General features: G+C 48.3%; 1 long non-coding RNA gene across 2 annotated transcripts in view; it reads left to right on the top strand.

Annotated features, from left to right (window-relative positions):
• Positions 1–279: 279 nt before the first annotated feature.
• LOC141276442 (uncharacterized) overlaps positions 280–16,458 on the top strand; it is a 51,188-nt gene continuing 35,009 nt past the window's right edge. For both annotated transcript variants that reach the window (XR_012325949.1, XR_012325948.1), the window contains exons 1-3: positions 280–595; positions 3,747–3,917; positions 4,371–4,505. This is a non-coding gene — a long non-coding RNA (uncharacterized lncRNA). The remainder of the gene's footprint in view (positions 596–3,746; positions 3,918–4,370; positions 4,506–16,458) is intronic.

A 16,458-nucleotide genomic window follows, 5' to 3' on the forward strand; every position in this document is an offset into this window, starting at 1 on the left:
GCTTCTCTCGGATGGGATGCTATATGGCATGATTTCAAGTTTCTCTCTGCTTTCCAGAGCTCCTACCATTAACATGTATTATTTTCTAATCAGCAAAGAGGCAACAGCTGCTCAAAAAATGGTCAACAATTTACTGGCATCTGTGCCTTCAACACAGCACTGGCGGCTGGCAGAACGCTGCCCTTCTAGGTGGTTCTCTAGCAGGATTTCCTTCCAGATGATTGTGGTGGCTTTAAAACACTTCACTAGAATTCTTTGATTCTTGTCCCTCCAGTACGAACGAGGCTGACCTTGGTGAGTTCTTTGTGACGGAACAGAAGTGATGCTGGGTGACTTCCAAGGTCAGGGCAGAAAAAGACCATTCTCTTCGAACGTTTGCTCTGGAGGCATCTAGAGGAAACCAGATGCCATGTTAGGACAAACTCCACCAGGCTGAAGAGGCCACCGGCCCCGACGACCACCAGACCATGGGCGAGCCACTTGGGTGTGCCGTCTTGGAAGTCCATCCCAATCCGGTCCCCAGACAACTGAACATCCCCACCGTCTGATGGCAGCGCATGAGCAGAAAGGGCGCAGATAACTCTCGCGCAGCGAGGTGAGACTCAGCGTCACGCGTGTGAATCCTTATGCCCGACCTCATTGCATGACGTGTTTGCCATATTCCATTGGATTTGGGGACCCTGTTTCAGAGGCTTTTGCCAAGGAGCTTCCATGGTAAAGTGACAACCACGGGACTCTGGAGGCGCACAGCTCTGAAAACATTTTAGCTCTGCTCTGCTACTTTATCAGGCATGCATTTTGGCTGCAGTTAAGAGAAAATTTGAATAACCAGGGTTTTTAAAAGAGGGAATTATTTTTCTCACAGAAATCTGGAGGTAGGCTTTTGCTGGCGTAGCTTCAGCTGCTTTAATAATGTCATCAGGAGCTCAGGCTATGTTAGCTCCTAGACTCGTGATTTTTTTTTTTTGCCTCAGGGTCACAAAATGGCTGCAGTAGCACCAGATGTCACTTCTGCTAACAAGGCAGTGAGAAGGGAGGAAGCCTGAGAAGTCATGCTAGCCACATCTTTCCTTTTTTTTTTTTTTCTCTTTAACAAAAAAGCAAAAGGTTTCCCAGATGTCCATGTAGCAGTCCTCTCCTTAGGTTTCATGGGTCGGAATTGGATCACATGGCTTCCCCTAGCTGCAGGAGAGGCTGGGGGATTGGGAAACAGCTGATTCCTATGATCATCTTAGCTAATCATGTCTCATAAGTCATCACTTGGGGCTGGGTGCATTGCAGTATTAAACTGAAGTTCCTCTTAGCAAGGAAGCATGGGATGACAAGTTTTAGGTGTCCAGTGAGCAGTGTCCACTCGAGCCACCTGACCAGGTTATGGCTTAGTGACGTAGAGCAAGACCCTTGAGCCCTGCGAACCTGTTCTTTGTCCATGAAACGGAACAACACCATGTCCTCAGCCCCCAACAGGGTGGCTGGGTGTCGAAGGGTGTCCTGAATGAAGGCATCCCTGGAAGAAAGCCTGGCCGTGTCCTCTATCCAAATACATCACACACTGTCCAGAATTAACCTGGTGATGGGTTACATTGTGGGGACACAGAAATGTTCACAGTTTTGGCTCTGAGACCAGCAATCTGCTTCAAAAGGGAAAAAACAACAAAATCGGATGCTCCAGAGAAACCTTAGTGCCGCAAGTCACAATCATGTAAGGAGATGAAGTGAGCTGCACTTTCTCCGTCTTTATCGGGCTGGAGACCCCAGATGGAGGCAGACTTACAGCCGTAACAGCACTTCTGTCAGCTCTCTGTGCTCAGTTCATTTGCCTCCCGTGGTTACGATGCCCAGCAGGGGGCGGCTGTGCCCACCGACGTCCCTCTTTGCGTTTACTCAGTGGCACCTGCACATTGATTTCCTCGGAGTTTTTCCTTTTTTTGTAGAATCAGTACCTACCTCCAGAGTGCGTCTGGGCCATTGTCTGTGGAGAGCCCAGGCTTATATTTTGCCCAGAGCAATATTATCAAGGCTGTGCCTGGGGCTGGCAGTCAGGGAGGCACAAACCCAGACGCATCCTGTCCTCCTCATCTGCTCTTGTTGTCGTCAGTCAAGCTGATTCTCAGTCACCAGCCTAAATTGCTACTTGCCACCGTCTCTTTGCCCTCCAGAGAAGTCCCTTCTACTGCCGTTTCTCAAGAGGCCAAGACCTTGGCTCCTTCGAACCAGAATAAAGTGACTCGTTAAACTATCCCATTGCCTTTCAGAATGAACATGGCTGCATAAGAACATTTTTCTGTGTCTCCTCCTGGAAATCATGCATAAGGAGCAAGGAGAATTATAAAACCCCATAAACTGCATGTTCGGAGAAACCAGACAATAGATATAGTCCACAGACTTCAAAGTACGTGTACAGAGTGACAAAGCAGCCGGGGTTGAGCAGGACCTGACAGGAAGGAAGGAAGGGAAGAAGTGTGGGGGCACCAGGGGCAGTGGAGGAATGCACCAGTTGTGCAGAATGCACCCCTAAGATGAGGGGTTCGCCCTGAAACACAACAGCTGCACGGATGTCGGCAACAGTGAGCATGGGAGCTGGGGCAGGAGGCGGTGGAGGAAGCTCCCTCAGCCCCAGTTTGGTTCAGAGAAGCAGAGGAGGCAGGGCTGTAAAGGATGGGTGAGAAGCAGGGAAATGCAAACCAAAACCACAGCGAGACAGGATCTCCCACCGGTCAGAATGGCCATGATCAAAAAGAACACAAATAACAAATGCTGGAGAGGATGCGGCAAAAAGAGAACCCTCCTGCACTGTTGGTGGGAATGTAAACTGGTGCAGCCACTGTGGAAAACAGTATGGAGGGTCCTCAAAAAACTAAAAATAGAGTTACCATATGACCCAGCAATTCCACTCCTGGGTAGATATCCGAAAACAAAAAACAAAAACTCTAATTTGAGAAGATACATGCACCCCAATGTTCACTGTAGCATTATTCACAATTGCCAAGATGGAAACAGCCTAAGTGTCCATCAACAGATGAATGGATAAAGAAGGTGTGGGACACACACACAATGGAATATTACTCAGCCATAAAAAAGAATGAAATGTTGCCATTTGCAGCAACATGGATGGACTTGGAGGGCGTTATACTTAGTGAAATAAGTCAGACAGAGAAAGACAAATACTGTATGATCTCGCTCATAGGTGGAATCTAAAAAATACAACCAACCAGTGAATAAAACAAGAAACAGACTCACAGATAGAAAGAAAAAACTAGTGGTTACTAGTGAGGAGAGGGAAGGGGGAGGAGCAGTATACGGGGTAGAAGGAAAAAGGGGTTATTTTGAGATTATACGAAATCATCTGGGTGAAACTTCTGAAAATTGTAAAGCACTGTAGAATTTAAAGAATCTTTCGTTCAATTAAAAAAAAAAAAGAATGGATGAGAAGTAGCCTCACTCTGGCAGGAGAGAAGAAACACCTGCCTGGGGCTGACATCGTTCAGCCGTCCCTCAAGGACTTCCTGCAAAGACCGCTGCCTGTCTCCCCAGATTCTCTCTCCTTTTCCCGTGTAAACGGAGCTTTAGCCATGAGCACATGGCCACCCGCGGAGACTACACCTCCCAGCCTCCCTTTCAGCTCCATGTGGTCATGTGACTCCGAGGGACCAATGGGGTGTGAGCAGAAGGGGCGTGCAGGGCTCCGGCCTAAGGCAAAGCGCCTGTTTCGGAGGTTGGCGTTTTTCCTTCCTCTCCAAATGCAGGAAGGCGGACGTGGGAGCAGTGCCGCTTCCACGGTATTGGGTGTGGACGGAATCTGAGGGGAAGGGAGCAACAGAACGGAAGGACCTTGGGTCCCGAGGGACGTCGTGGAGCATGGAGAACCCTCCCACCCCCCCCAGCAGCAGCCAGGACTGAGAGCCACGGACTCTCGTGTAAGAGAGACCCTCACGGGAGCCATGCTTCCTGTATCCTCAGCCCACACCCTACGTGATACATCCTTAATATAAATGTGCCAGAAGTGGGGTGCGGCCATGGCGAAAACCTCGGATAGTGCCTGGGAGGGGCCCAGGGGCGTGGGGCGAGCCGGGTCCTCCTTCCAGCCCTTCTGCATGGAATCCCCCCTCCAGGGGCCACGGAAGCCCAGCGCCTCCAGGTCCTGGAGCCCGCCTCTTCCCCCTGCACGATTAGGGGAACCTCTCACCCTCTACACAGTTGCCAGTTAACTTCCAAAGCTTGTTCTTAATCAGGATCCCATGTTTCAGAGATGTTTGCCCAGAAAGCCTCAAAATTGTTTAGAAACGCGCAAGTGTTTCCTCTGCAACACCCCCGCTGTGAACACTGCACTGTCAGCTGCCTCTAATCTCCCCGCCTTTCCTATCTCACAGCTCCGGGAGGGCTCCTCAGGCTTCTGGAATGTTCCGCGAGACATGACCTCTCTGAGCAGGACGAGTGCAGCTCGCCAGGGACAAGCAGCAGTATTCCGGGCAGCGGCGTCACCGGCCGGAGCGCGGCCCCTGCAGGTACAGCCCTGGGCCGGGGTCTGGGGGACCTTCCGCTGAGTCTCACGGGCTTCTGCGCCCACGCTGGGCGGCCAAACGTTTGTTCGTTGATTTTCTAAAATCTCAAGCTCTTGACTGTGAAATGGTTTCTAGCTGGAGGATGTGCTTGGTTCAGAGAAAAAGAGCTGACCTGGCGTTTCCAGTCCGTGCTTCTCAAATGATGTTCTGGAGGAGAAACTCTTCTTTTTCTCCCGAAACACAGCCTTAGCCAAAGCGTCACTGTGTAAAAAGAGACGAAAGTGGGTCTGACTGTAATGGGTTTGGAGGGCACAATGGCCCCCATCCCCCGTTCCTCAGCCAGTCTCCGGGATCAGAAAAATCCTTGTTCAAAGCAGTGAGTTTCCCAGGCTCTCTGTGGGTCCATTAGGGACCCCTTGATCCTGTCGCAGTGAGTAGAAGTCACAGACGAGCTGCTAATGCGCACAGCAGCAGCGATGAATCTCACGAACGTCTTGCTAAGTGACGGAAGCTAGGCACCAAAAGTGCATACTGTTGAATCCACTGATGTGAGATTCCGGAACGGGCCAAACAAATCCTAAGTGACGGAAGTAAATCAGTACTTGCTTCTGGGGGTGGATGGAGACGGGGAGGGACCTGAGAGAATGACCGGGTGATGGAAAGTTCTATGTCTTGAGAGGGGTTTGGCTGACACAGGTGTGTGCACTTGTCAGTGCTCTTCAGATCCTAACACTTAAGACTTGTGCATTTCACTGTATGTAAATTTTACCTAAAAAAGAAGCAGCAGCAGCAAACAGGGAGCTGAGCGTGGGAGGTGCCAGGGCGAGCTGAGCCCCGGCAGACCGGCTGGAGCCCGCCAGCGAGCCGTCACCAGGTGACGGGACTCTGGTTTGCATTGCAAGGGATGCGCTGAGTTTTAGCGTAAGAGCGTGACGCCACCGACGCTGCACAGGCGCACCCCGTCCTATTGGGCTTTGCTTCATTGCGCTTTGCAGATACTGTGGGTTTTTACACATCGAAGGTCTGTGGCCACCCCAAGTCCCGTCAGTCTGCTGGCGCCATTCCTCCAATGGCGTGGGCTCACTGCATGCCTCTGCGTCACATGGCGGTAAATCTGGCAGTACTCCAAACTTTTTATTATTATTATACTTACGGTGATCTGTGGTCCGTCTTTGATGTTACTATCGTCGTAGTTGTGGGGCGCCAGGAACTGTGCCCGTGAAAGACGCTGAACTTAATCCATTGTTGAGGTGACAGCTGAGGATTTAGAATATTACATAAACTTAGCTGGTCAGGCAGCAGCAGGGTTTGAGAGGATTGAATTTTGAAAGTAGTTCTGCTGTGGGTAAAATGCTCTCAAACGGCACTGCAGGCTACAGAGAAATGGTTCGTAAACGGAAGAGTCAATCTATGCGGCGAACTTCATTGTTGTCCTATTTTAAGAAATTTCCGCAGCCACCCCAGCCGTCAGCAACCCCCCCGACCCCAATCAGTCAGCAGCCACCAATGCAGAGGCAAGACCCCCCCCCCCACCAGCAAAAACTTTAGGACTCACTGAAAGCTCAGATGGTGGCTGGTATTTTTTAGCAGTATTTTTTTTAATTAAGGTATGCCTCTTGTTTTTCTAGACGTAATGCTCTTGCACACTTAATAGACTCCAGTGTAGTGTAAACATCACTTTTCTATGCCCTGGGAAACCGCAAAGTCCATGTGACTTGCTCCACTGCAGTGGTCTGGAACGGACCGCAGTCTCTCCAGGGTCTGCCTGTAGTTGAGGAAGATAGTTACTGTGTTTGTCACTATGTCACATGGGCGCATCCCGCTTCTCGCGGTGAACATGGCCGTGAACTCTGGTCGCCCCACCTGCGCCTCTCCTGTGTGTCTGGGGAACTGGGCACAGGGCCTCGACCTCCCGCAGACAGACTGGAAAGTGGGCGAGGGCTTGTGGCCTGGGCTCCAGTTTCTCTAGTCTTGGAGTCGATGCCAGGAGGCCAAGGAAAAGGGACGTCCTGAGTCCCTCCTGCCAAGAGTGGCCGTGGCAGGGCAGCTTTGTCCAGTGTCCGGAGCCAACCATAGAGGCAACCCCAGTGCGTGGGATCCAAGCGGTGCCCCAGGGTGGGGACTTCGGCGTCTTCCAGTGCGAGTTGGGGGCATTGTTTTTTTTTGTTTTTAATTTATTTATTCATTTTTGTTTTTATTTTTGGCTGTGTTGGGTCTTCGTTGCTGCTCAGGCTTTCTCTAGTTGCGGCGAGCGGGGGCTACTGTTCGTTGTGGTGCGCGGGCTTCTCTTGTTGCAGAGCACGGGCTCTAGGAGCACGGGCTTCAGTAGTTGTGGCACGTGGGCTCAGCAGTTGTGGCTCGCGAGCTCTAGAGCGCGGGCTTGGTAGTTGTGGCACACGGGCTTACTTGCTCCGCAGCATGTGGGATCTTCCCGGACCAGCGCTGGAACCCGTGTCCCCTGCATCGGCAGGCAGATTCTTAACCACTGCGCCACCAGGGAAGCCCTGTTTTTGTTTTTGTTTTTTAATGGAAGTAGAGTTGATTTACAGTGTTGTGTTAGTTTCAAGTGTACAGCAAAGTGATTCAGTTATATATACGTATATTCTTTCTCAGAGTCTTTTCCATTTTAGGTTTTTACAAGATACTGAACATAGTTCCCTGTGCTGTCAGGAGGTCCTTGCTGTTTAGAGTTTGGGGTGCTGTTATCGGCAAAGCAGCCTCCGGGGCGTGAACCAGATTCCGTCTCTGTTGCTTGTGAGTCAAACCCCTCACCCAGAACACTCTTCTGCTTTGAGGGTTGTTCCGTTGGGTTTGAAGGTAGCCGTGGCAGAGATGTCAATAACGAGATGTCAATAACGAGATCCTTGTTTTTATGTCTCCGGGCCTCCTCACCTAAGAATGCGGGAGTTCTAGCAAGTGATCTGAAGGTCTCATCTGGCGTTACAGACGTGAAGGTCATTCCTAATAGCACTTGATGTCTTCACTTGGATGGCTGCACTGGGTTGAATGGTGATGTCATTGCCCACCTGCCGCAGGGCCCCTGCACTGAGGGGCTGGGGGACCCCTGGGAGAAGCAGTATCGCCGAGGGTCCCAACAGCGGTGCCACAAAGGCTATCTGTCACCAGCCTTCTCTTTGTCTAACATGCCCACCTCCACCCCCCGCCAAGACTCTGGCCCAGAGAAGGGAGGCCGGGGCTGCCCATCTTGCCCCTGTGAGGGCGGAGTCCATCTCTAGGCCCCTGGCTGAAGTATCAGAACCAAGAACTGGGACTTCCTGCTCAGTCGTGTGGCTGTGATGCAGTAAAGGACCTCATCACTCGCTCCGGGAACTTCTTCAAAATCGACTTATCCGAACCACAGATTTCCCCAACAGACCCCTTCCAGGACATGCGATTGCTCAAGTGGGCGGAGCATTTGCCCACCAAACAGCTGTGTCTTTATCAAAACTCCTCCTAGATCCTTGCCTTACTGTGTCCATCAGACCTGTGCTGTTACAGTGAGAGCTTTGCGCGATCCCGCTATGATCTCCCCATTGAAAGACCCGCCTTAAACCACTGGTGACGCGTAGTGGGCCGAAGGGTGCCCCCCCACAAAGATATGTCCATGTCCTAACCCCTGGACTCTGTGAGTGTGGCCTTATTTGGAAAAAAGGGCTTGGTAGCTGTTACTAAGGATCTGGAGATGAGGAGATCATCCTGGATTATCCCGATGGGCCCCAAATCCAATGACGAGCGTCCCTCCAAGACACACAGACAGAAGAGGAAGCAGTGTGACCACAGAGGCAGCGACAGGTGTGGGACCGGCACCTGCCCAGAAACGCTGGTGCCACCAGAGTCAGAAGGGGCCTGGAACAGATCCACCCCCAGAGGGAGCGTGGCCCCGCTGGACTTGGACTTCCGGCCCCCAGGACTGTGACGGAAGAAATTTCTGTTGTCTTAAACCTCCTAGTTTGTGGAAATTTGTTAGGGAAGCCACAAGAGACAAGTATAACAGCTAACGGTCAACTCATGTTGACGTGTCCAAAACTGAGCCCCAGGTCTTCCTCTCAGGCCCTGGCACCCAGAACCGTCCCCTCTGCGTTGATGTCGTCTCCTGTTTGCAGCTGCTCAGGATAAAACCTTGGAGACACTCTTGACTCTTTCTCTAAGATTTCACAGCCAAACCATCAGGAAATCTTGTAGCTCCAGCTTGGAAAATATGAACCCAGAATCGGAGAGGCAGGATCTCTGCCTCCACCTGCTGGATTAGCAGGTCCTCCTGCTGGTCTGTCTCTCTCTCTCTGCCCTTTTTCTCCCACGTGCTCTCATTCATCCCATTCCAGCCTCTGTGCCGTCCCTCTAACACCCCAGGGCCTTTGCACAGACCACTTCATCTGCTTAGAGCACACTTCCTTGACGGCTGGATGGCTCAGCCTCTCTCCCCCATCGAATCTTTGCTCAAATGTCACCTCTCTCAATAAATTCTCTCTTGACCACTCATTCCAAATACCAACCCTGCCGCCAGCGTCCCCCATCATTTTTATCCTGCCCTGTTTTCCCCGTGGCCCGTAACACCTTCCGTCGTGCTCTGCCCTTTATTTATGTGCTGTGTTTGTTTATTGTCTGTGTCTCCCCTGCTAGAATGTGAACTCAGGACCAGCAGGCATTTCCACTTTCTTTATTCTCCCATCTATCACCCAGAAGTGTGCCAGACTCAGTGAATATTTGTTGAATAAATAAGTGGGGGGGAAACAGTGTCACCTGTTTCTTTCGTAATAGAGTGCGTTTGTGGGGATGACAAAATAGATGGCAGTCGTGTGGTCACCAAGACGAACTGTCTGTGGTGTATCTGAAATGTGAAGCTCTTCAGCGTTGCTTAGCTGGTTGGCCTTTCTTCCCTCTTATCAGCTACATTGAGAAGCCTCTGCAGTTTGTAGAACAGCAGCATTTTTCTCCCGAGTGTGGGCCAGGATAACCACTGTCAAAGGCGAGAACGTCTGTAGCCCCTGCACACACTCCCGAGAATAGGCCAGGTTAGGCTGCGGCAACAAACAGCCCCAAAACTTCAGTGGCTGAAGATGGAAAGGGCTGGTGTCCTAGTTGCCCCAGAGTGCCTGGGGGACCTCGGTGACCGTCCAGGCAGCTGCCCTCCGTGTGATGGCCCATTCTTGTGCCTCCATGGTGAGTGTGCTTCCACGGTCACATGGGTGGGGAAGAGGGCCCTGGAGCCCCTCCTACAGGCATTTAAATACTGCCACCAGCAAGTGACATGTTTCACTTCTGCCAGAGCCTGTCCCGTGACCTCAGAGGCACCTGGGCCAGAAAGGAGGGGACCCACAAAGGCCGACGGGCCGCAGCGCCCATCCCACGGCGAGTGAAGCTGAGTGTCACGTAAACGATGTTTTAACTCTGTCTTCGTATAGTTTGTCAATTTTTCTAATAAACAGCTGCTCTGTTTCTTACTAACCTGGAAGAACTCTTTATGCAATCCGTCAGCCCTTTGCTTCTGATATAAGTGGCCAACACGGTGTCACAATCTGACTTCGACGTTTGACTTGCGTGCTGTTTTATACCATGCAGATTTTAACACTTTTATTGTAATATAAAACATGGGCGCAGAAAACACACAAAAGAGACGCACAGCTTCATGAGTGATTTTAAGGCAGACGCCCTTGTACAGGACACCCGGGTCGTGAATGGCCTCCGAAACCCTCCATCTACATGGGCTGCAAGTCCTCTCTCACCCCACAAAGGGACCACCCTTCTGGCTTGTACAGCCATCACTTCCTTGCATTCCTTCCTTTTTTTTTGATCTCTGTCAAATCCTTTTTGCTGTGTATATTTCAGGTCTTTTCATTTTTAAAGAGATAACATCGTATGCCTGTAACCAAAGCCCCCCACATCTTCCCCCGACCCTTCTCCCTTCCCCTCCCCATAGGCAGATGCTCTCAGAAATTGGTATGTGTCATTCGGGGGCCTGTTTTTATGTTTTTTGCTATTAATACACAGAGGTATTTCCAGGACTTTTATAGGGTATTCTTTTCCATTTCTGCAGCCCCATATATTGAAGGTAGCCTTCTGTACAAATCTTTCTGCACGTTTCTTCATTCTGTCCTGTTTCTCAGATTCATCCATATTGACATGTGTGGCTCTAGTTCCTCTGTTTAATTGCTACGTAATATTCCTCTGGGTGAAGAAGCAATCTGTTTATCGGTTCCCCCACTGATGGGCACTTAGCTCGTTTGCAGTTTGAGGCACTCACCAGCAACACGGCAGGCGGTACCCCCATACATGTCTGTCTCCTGGGCTCGTGGGCAAGGGTTTCTTGGCCGTGTTCCTAGGGCTTCCTTGCATTTCTGGAAAAGACTGATTCACCCAGAGTGCGTCCCCAGGACCCTATAACTCAGTCTTGTCCACTTTAAAAATTATGTTTAAGTCTCAGTTCATCTCGGGATTTCCCTTCGCTCCCTTTTTCTTGCAGTTTCACTGTGGAAACTCCAGGGTGTTTTTGGCCGACGGCATGCCCTTCAGCAGGTTGCTCCAGTCTCTGTATTTCCTGCAAAGTGGCATCTGGATCCAGAGGCTTGATTAGACCCGCATTCGATCTCTTTGGCAAGACTCTAGGTGGTGTCTCCCCCTCCACTTGCATGGGCTGGAATCTCCAGTGCATTGTGAAATCACAGCAACAGTGAGAGCAGCCATCATTAATATGTTACCGACTTCAGTGGAAATGCTTCTGGGGGATTGCTGTTAAGAATGACCCTGGAGAAGCGACAAATAGAACTACCATACGACCCAGCAATCCCACTACTGGGCACATGCCCTGAGAAAACCATAATTCAAAAAGAGGCATGTACCACAATGTTCATTGCAGCTCTATTTACAATAGCCAGGACATGGAAGCAACTTAAGTGTCCATCGACAGATGAATGGATAAAGAAGATGTGGCACATATATACAATGGAATATTACTCAGCCCCTAGAAAGAAACGAAATTGAGTTATTTGTAGTGAGGTGGATGGACCCAGAGTGTGTCATACTGAGTGAAGTAAGCCACAAAGAGAAAAACAAATACTGTATGCTAACACATATATATGGAATCTAAAAAAATGGTTCCGATGAACGTAAGGGCAGGACAGGAATAAAGACACAGACATGGAGAATGAAGTTGAGGACATGGAGAGGGGGCAGGGTTAACTGGGTTGAAGTGAGAGAGCGGCATGGACATATATACACTACCAAACGTAAAATAGATAGCTAGTGGCAGCAGCCGCATAGCACAGGGAGATCAGCTCGGTGCTTGTGACCACCTGGAGGTGTGGGATAGGGAGGGTGGGAGGGAAACGCAAGAGAGAAGGGATATGGGGACATATGTATATGTATAGCTGATTCACTTTTTTATACAGCAGAAATTAACACAACAATGTAAAGCAATTATACTCCAGTAAAGATGTTTTAAAAAAAAAGTATACTTCCCGGCATACATGTGTCAAAAAAAAAAAAAAAATTCTGCTTTTCTAGAGCAGGGGTTGGCAAACTTGTATAATGGGCCAGAGAGTAAATATTTTAGATTTGCCATATGATGTCTATTGTATCTACTCAGCTCAGTCATTGTAGCCAAAAAGCAGCCACAGTAAAATGTAAATAAAGGAGTATAACTGTGTTTCAATAAAACATTATTTATAGACAAGGAAAAAATAAAAATAATAAAATAAAACATCTTCTTGCTATTTAAAAAAAGAAAGAATGGCCCTGGATTTTTTTATTATTATTATTTTTGGCTGCGTTGGGTCTTCGTTGCTGCGTGCGGGCTTTCTCTAGTTGCGGTGAGCAGAGGCTACTCTTTGCTGTGGTGCGCAGGCTTCTCATTGCGGTGGCTTCTCTGGTTTCAGAGCACTGGCTCTAGGTACGCGGGCTTCAGTTGCGGCACACGGGCTTAGTTGGTCCACAGCATGTGCGATCTTCCCGGACCAGGGCTTGAACCTGTGTCCCCTGCATTGGCAGGCAGATTCTTAACCACTGCACCACCAGGGAAGTCCCTGACCCTGGATTTTGAGCTGGGGTAAATATGTTTTAATAGGTGCCTGTGGTGGATAAGGTAGTATCCAGCTATCCCTATTTCTTTGGATGCCTTTTATAAAATTAGAATGGATGTTGAAAATGTTTAAATACCCTTTTAGCATAAAATGAAGTTGAACTTTTCCTTTCCCTTTAAATTATATTATTTTATTAGATTTCTTCTAATTGGATTGTTTTTATATTCCATAATAAAGTACTTGGTCATGATGTATTTGAGAATGTTAGTAGATTGATTCACTCGTATGATATTTTATTTAGAAATTTTGCATCTACATTCATGAGTGAAAGTAGCTGACAGTTTATTATTGTTGTTACTATTATCATTCGTGGTAACTAGTGATGGTTGTATCCTGTCTGCTACTATTGCAGTCTGTTGGGTATTAATATCAAGCTTATGCTCTTTTCATGAAAAGAATTTGAAACATTTCCTTCTTTTTCTGGTCACCAGCTGCTTGGCTAAAGTAGACCTGGTAATTGCCCCAAGGAGGACTCATAGGATGATATTTTCTTAGCAAGAGGCATTTTCGTGGTAGTGTTTACACTTCAAGGATGGTTTGGCTGGATGTAAAATCATGGCGCACACCCTCTTTCCATGGGAATATTGTAAGGATTTCTCTCTCTCTCCGTCTCTATCTCTGTCTCTCTGTCTCTGTCTCTCCCTCTCTCCCCCCTCCCTCCCTCCCTCCCTCTCTCTCTCTCTCTCTCTCTCTCTCTCTCTCTCTCTCTGGGCTTTGAGTGTTACTGTGAAAACATCTGAGCCCTACTTGGACTTTTTCCTTCTAAGAGTCTTCCTTTACTTGCATGGCTGCCCAAAGGAATTTTTTCTTTATCTTTGAAGTTTAGTAACAAACTAGAAACGTTTCAGTGTTGAATGCTTTGAGTCATGTAGTACGTTCTTTCGTTACATAGATTCACGTCTTCTTTTACTTCAAAGAAGTTTTCTTGAATTGTATCTTCTAATAGTTCTTGTGTTCCTGTCTGGGTTTCTTCCTCAGGGACTCCAATTACCTGGATGTAGCGGTCACCTTTCATAGCTTGTGCACCGTTCCCTCCATACCCTGTTTTAAAATGGTCTCTTTTTGGTTTTTCCTTTTTTTTTTTTTTTTCTGCTTCTTATGTCAGCTGTAGACCACAGCTTTATCATTTTTTATTATCTTTATTTTGGGCGGTATTTACTGTGGCAGTCTCCCCTTTCTCCTTCCAACTCCATCTACGTTTCCAAAATGGTTTTACTCTTTTCTTCTACTTCTTTCCCAAGTGCTGTCAGCTTTTGCTTTATCCCTCTTTCTCTCTCACTTGAGATTTTGAGTATTTTACTTATCGTCTTCCTTAGTTGCAGTTGTTTCATTAATTTTTTGCAAAAAAAATGCCTGGTGAAATGTTTGTTTGCAGTTTTCTCGTGTATACTCTGGTGTGGTCGGCAGGATAATGACCCCAGTCCCCGCCAAAGGTAGTCACGTCCTAATTAGTGGAAACCGTGCATACGTTACGTTATATAATAAAGGGGAGTACATGTTGCAAATGGATTCATGTTGCTAATCAGATGACCTTAAAACGGGGAGATTACCCTAGATTATCTGGTGGGGCTTAATGTACTCACAGGGGTCCTTAAATGTGGAAGCAGGAGGTAGAAGAGGTCAGGGTGATGCAACATGATAAAAAACTCAACTGGCCATTGCTGGCTTTAAATGTGGAGAAAGAGGCTGTGAACTGAGGAAAGCAGGCAGCCTCTAGAAGCTGGAAAAGACAAGAAAACACTTCTCCCCTCAGCCCTCCAGAAAGGAACACAGCCGTACTGGCATCTCCATTTTAGCCCATTTTGTGACTCCTGGCCTTCAAAATAAGCCACTTGTTTTGTGGTAATTTGTTACAGCAGCAACAGGAAACTGATGCACCTTGCAGAGTATCTGAGTGACTCTTTGTGGAACGTTTGGCTGCTGTCTTTCTCACTTTTTCCTCTTAGTCTGTTTAGGTAGATGTTGTGCTGCTTCGGTATATTTTTATGACTCATTACCGAATGAGTTAGGGCTCTGTACCAACCAGCGTCCAGACGGTCCTGTAGGTGGGAAGGGACGTTCAGGTAGCCTTCTAGCCTTGCAGGGTCTCGTGACGCAAAGTCTTGCCTTTTGTCCACTGCAGCAAGAACAGACTTCTTCCTGTCGCGTGGCATGTCTTCATGATCCTTTGTGTAGACTTCTGTACGTTGGAGTGGTTCCAGGGGGAGCATTTGTCACCCTTCATTTCTCTGGCCACATTGCAGCAGCAGGTGAAAAGCTTTTGCTCATCAGTTCTCTTACCTTAGAGAACTGCATTTTTGCTGGTATTTTCCGAGACTTGCAGCACCTGGACTGTCGCCATTTGGGTCTCTCCTCAGCGTCTCCGTCTCCTCCTGCTCTAGGAGGAGCTCCATTGCTTTTGTCAGCATTTTACCTATATGCTAGAGTTTATCTTCACTGGCTGAAAATGAAGTGTGCATTTTTTACTTTTTTTTTTTTTGAACTATGGGGGAAATTGAGTTTCATAGACATGTTCATAAGGTAATTCTCCTCTGAATTTTTAACAAGTGTCTCAATTGACTGAAAGAAATCTTTGGGCCACACTTTGAGAAACATCTAGAAATTTTTCATCATTGAAGGGAGAGACTTGATCTGGAATCAAAGATAAGTTCCAGCCCAGCTAGCACCTTGCACCATGCTTGGCAAATACAAATGGCTCCATAAACTGTGTAGAACAAATGGGGTTTTTTTTTTCTAGTTCTTCTGCAAAGGAAAATCCTACAGGCAAAATTTTTTGTTTGTTTGTTAAATCAAAAACTAACAAAAGGACTTCCCTGGGGGTGCAGTGGTTAAGAAACCACCTGCCAATGCAGGGGACATGGGTTCAAGCCCTGGTCCGGGAAGATGCCACAGAGCAACTAAGCCCGTGAGCCACAACTACTGAGCCCGTGCTCTAGAGCCTGCGAGCCACAACTACTGAGCTTGTGAGCCACAACTACTGAAGCCTGCGCGCCTAGAGCCCATGCTCCACAACAAGAGAAGCCACCACAGTGAGAAGCCCGTGCACCGCAACGAAGAGTAGCCCCTGCTCGCCACAACTAGAGAAAGCCCACGTGCAGCAACAAAGACCCAATGCAGCCAAAAATAAAATTAATTATTTTAGAAAAAGAACAATTATTATTAAAAAACAACTAATAACATGTCAAGTAAGGTAGTTTAGCCCCAGCCACTAGCCAGATGAAGTGCTGTTTATGAAGGCAGCTCTTAGGTTCCTGGTGAGAAAAGATCAAAGGCAAGTCCAATGGCCCTGTTTACCCAAAAATATCTCTTAGTCAATCTTCAGGGCTTGAAAACTCTCACCACTCAGTGGGCTAAAAAGTAAGGAGGGAGGAATTGTCTCTAAAAGTACATGAAGGGGCTTCCCTGGTGGCACAGTGGTTGAGAGTCCGCCTGCCGATGCAGGGGACGCGGGTTCGTGCCCCGGTCCGGGAAGATCCCACGTGCCGCGGAGCAGCTGGGCCCGTGAGCCATGGCCGCTGAGCCTGCGCGTCCGGAGCCTGTGCTCCACAACGGGAGAGGCCACAGCAGTGAGAGGCCCGCGTACCGCAAAAAATATATATATATACATATAGTGCATGAGAATGCCTGATGAAAAAGAACAGCCCTGCATCAAGCCCTACCGTGAGATGAGGGAGGAGCAGTCTGTGTTTATAGTAGCAGGAAACAGCTGCTGATGAAAAACATCTTTGATTAATTCGTTAAAGGACCAAAGACTGACATGTAAGACTTGATACCATAAAGCTCCTAGAAGAAAATGTAGGGAAGAGCTCATCAATATTGGTCTCGGGAATGAGTTTCTTTAACATGATTCCAAGAGCACAGGCAGCAAAAGCAAAAATCCA

Source organism: Tursiops truncatus, chromosome 15 (genome assembly GCF_011762595.2).
Source record: "Tursiops truncatus isolate mTurTru1 chromosome 15, mTurTru1.mat.Y, whole genome shotgun sequence".
Taxonomy (NCBI): Eukaryota; Metazoa; Chordata; class Mammalia; order Artiodactyla; family Delphinidae; genus Tursiops; species Tursiops truncatus.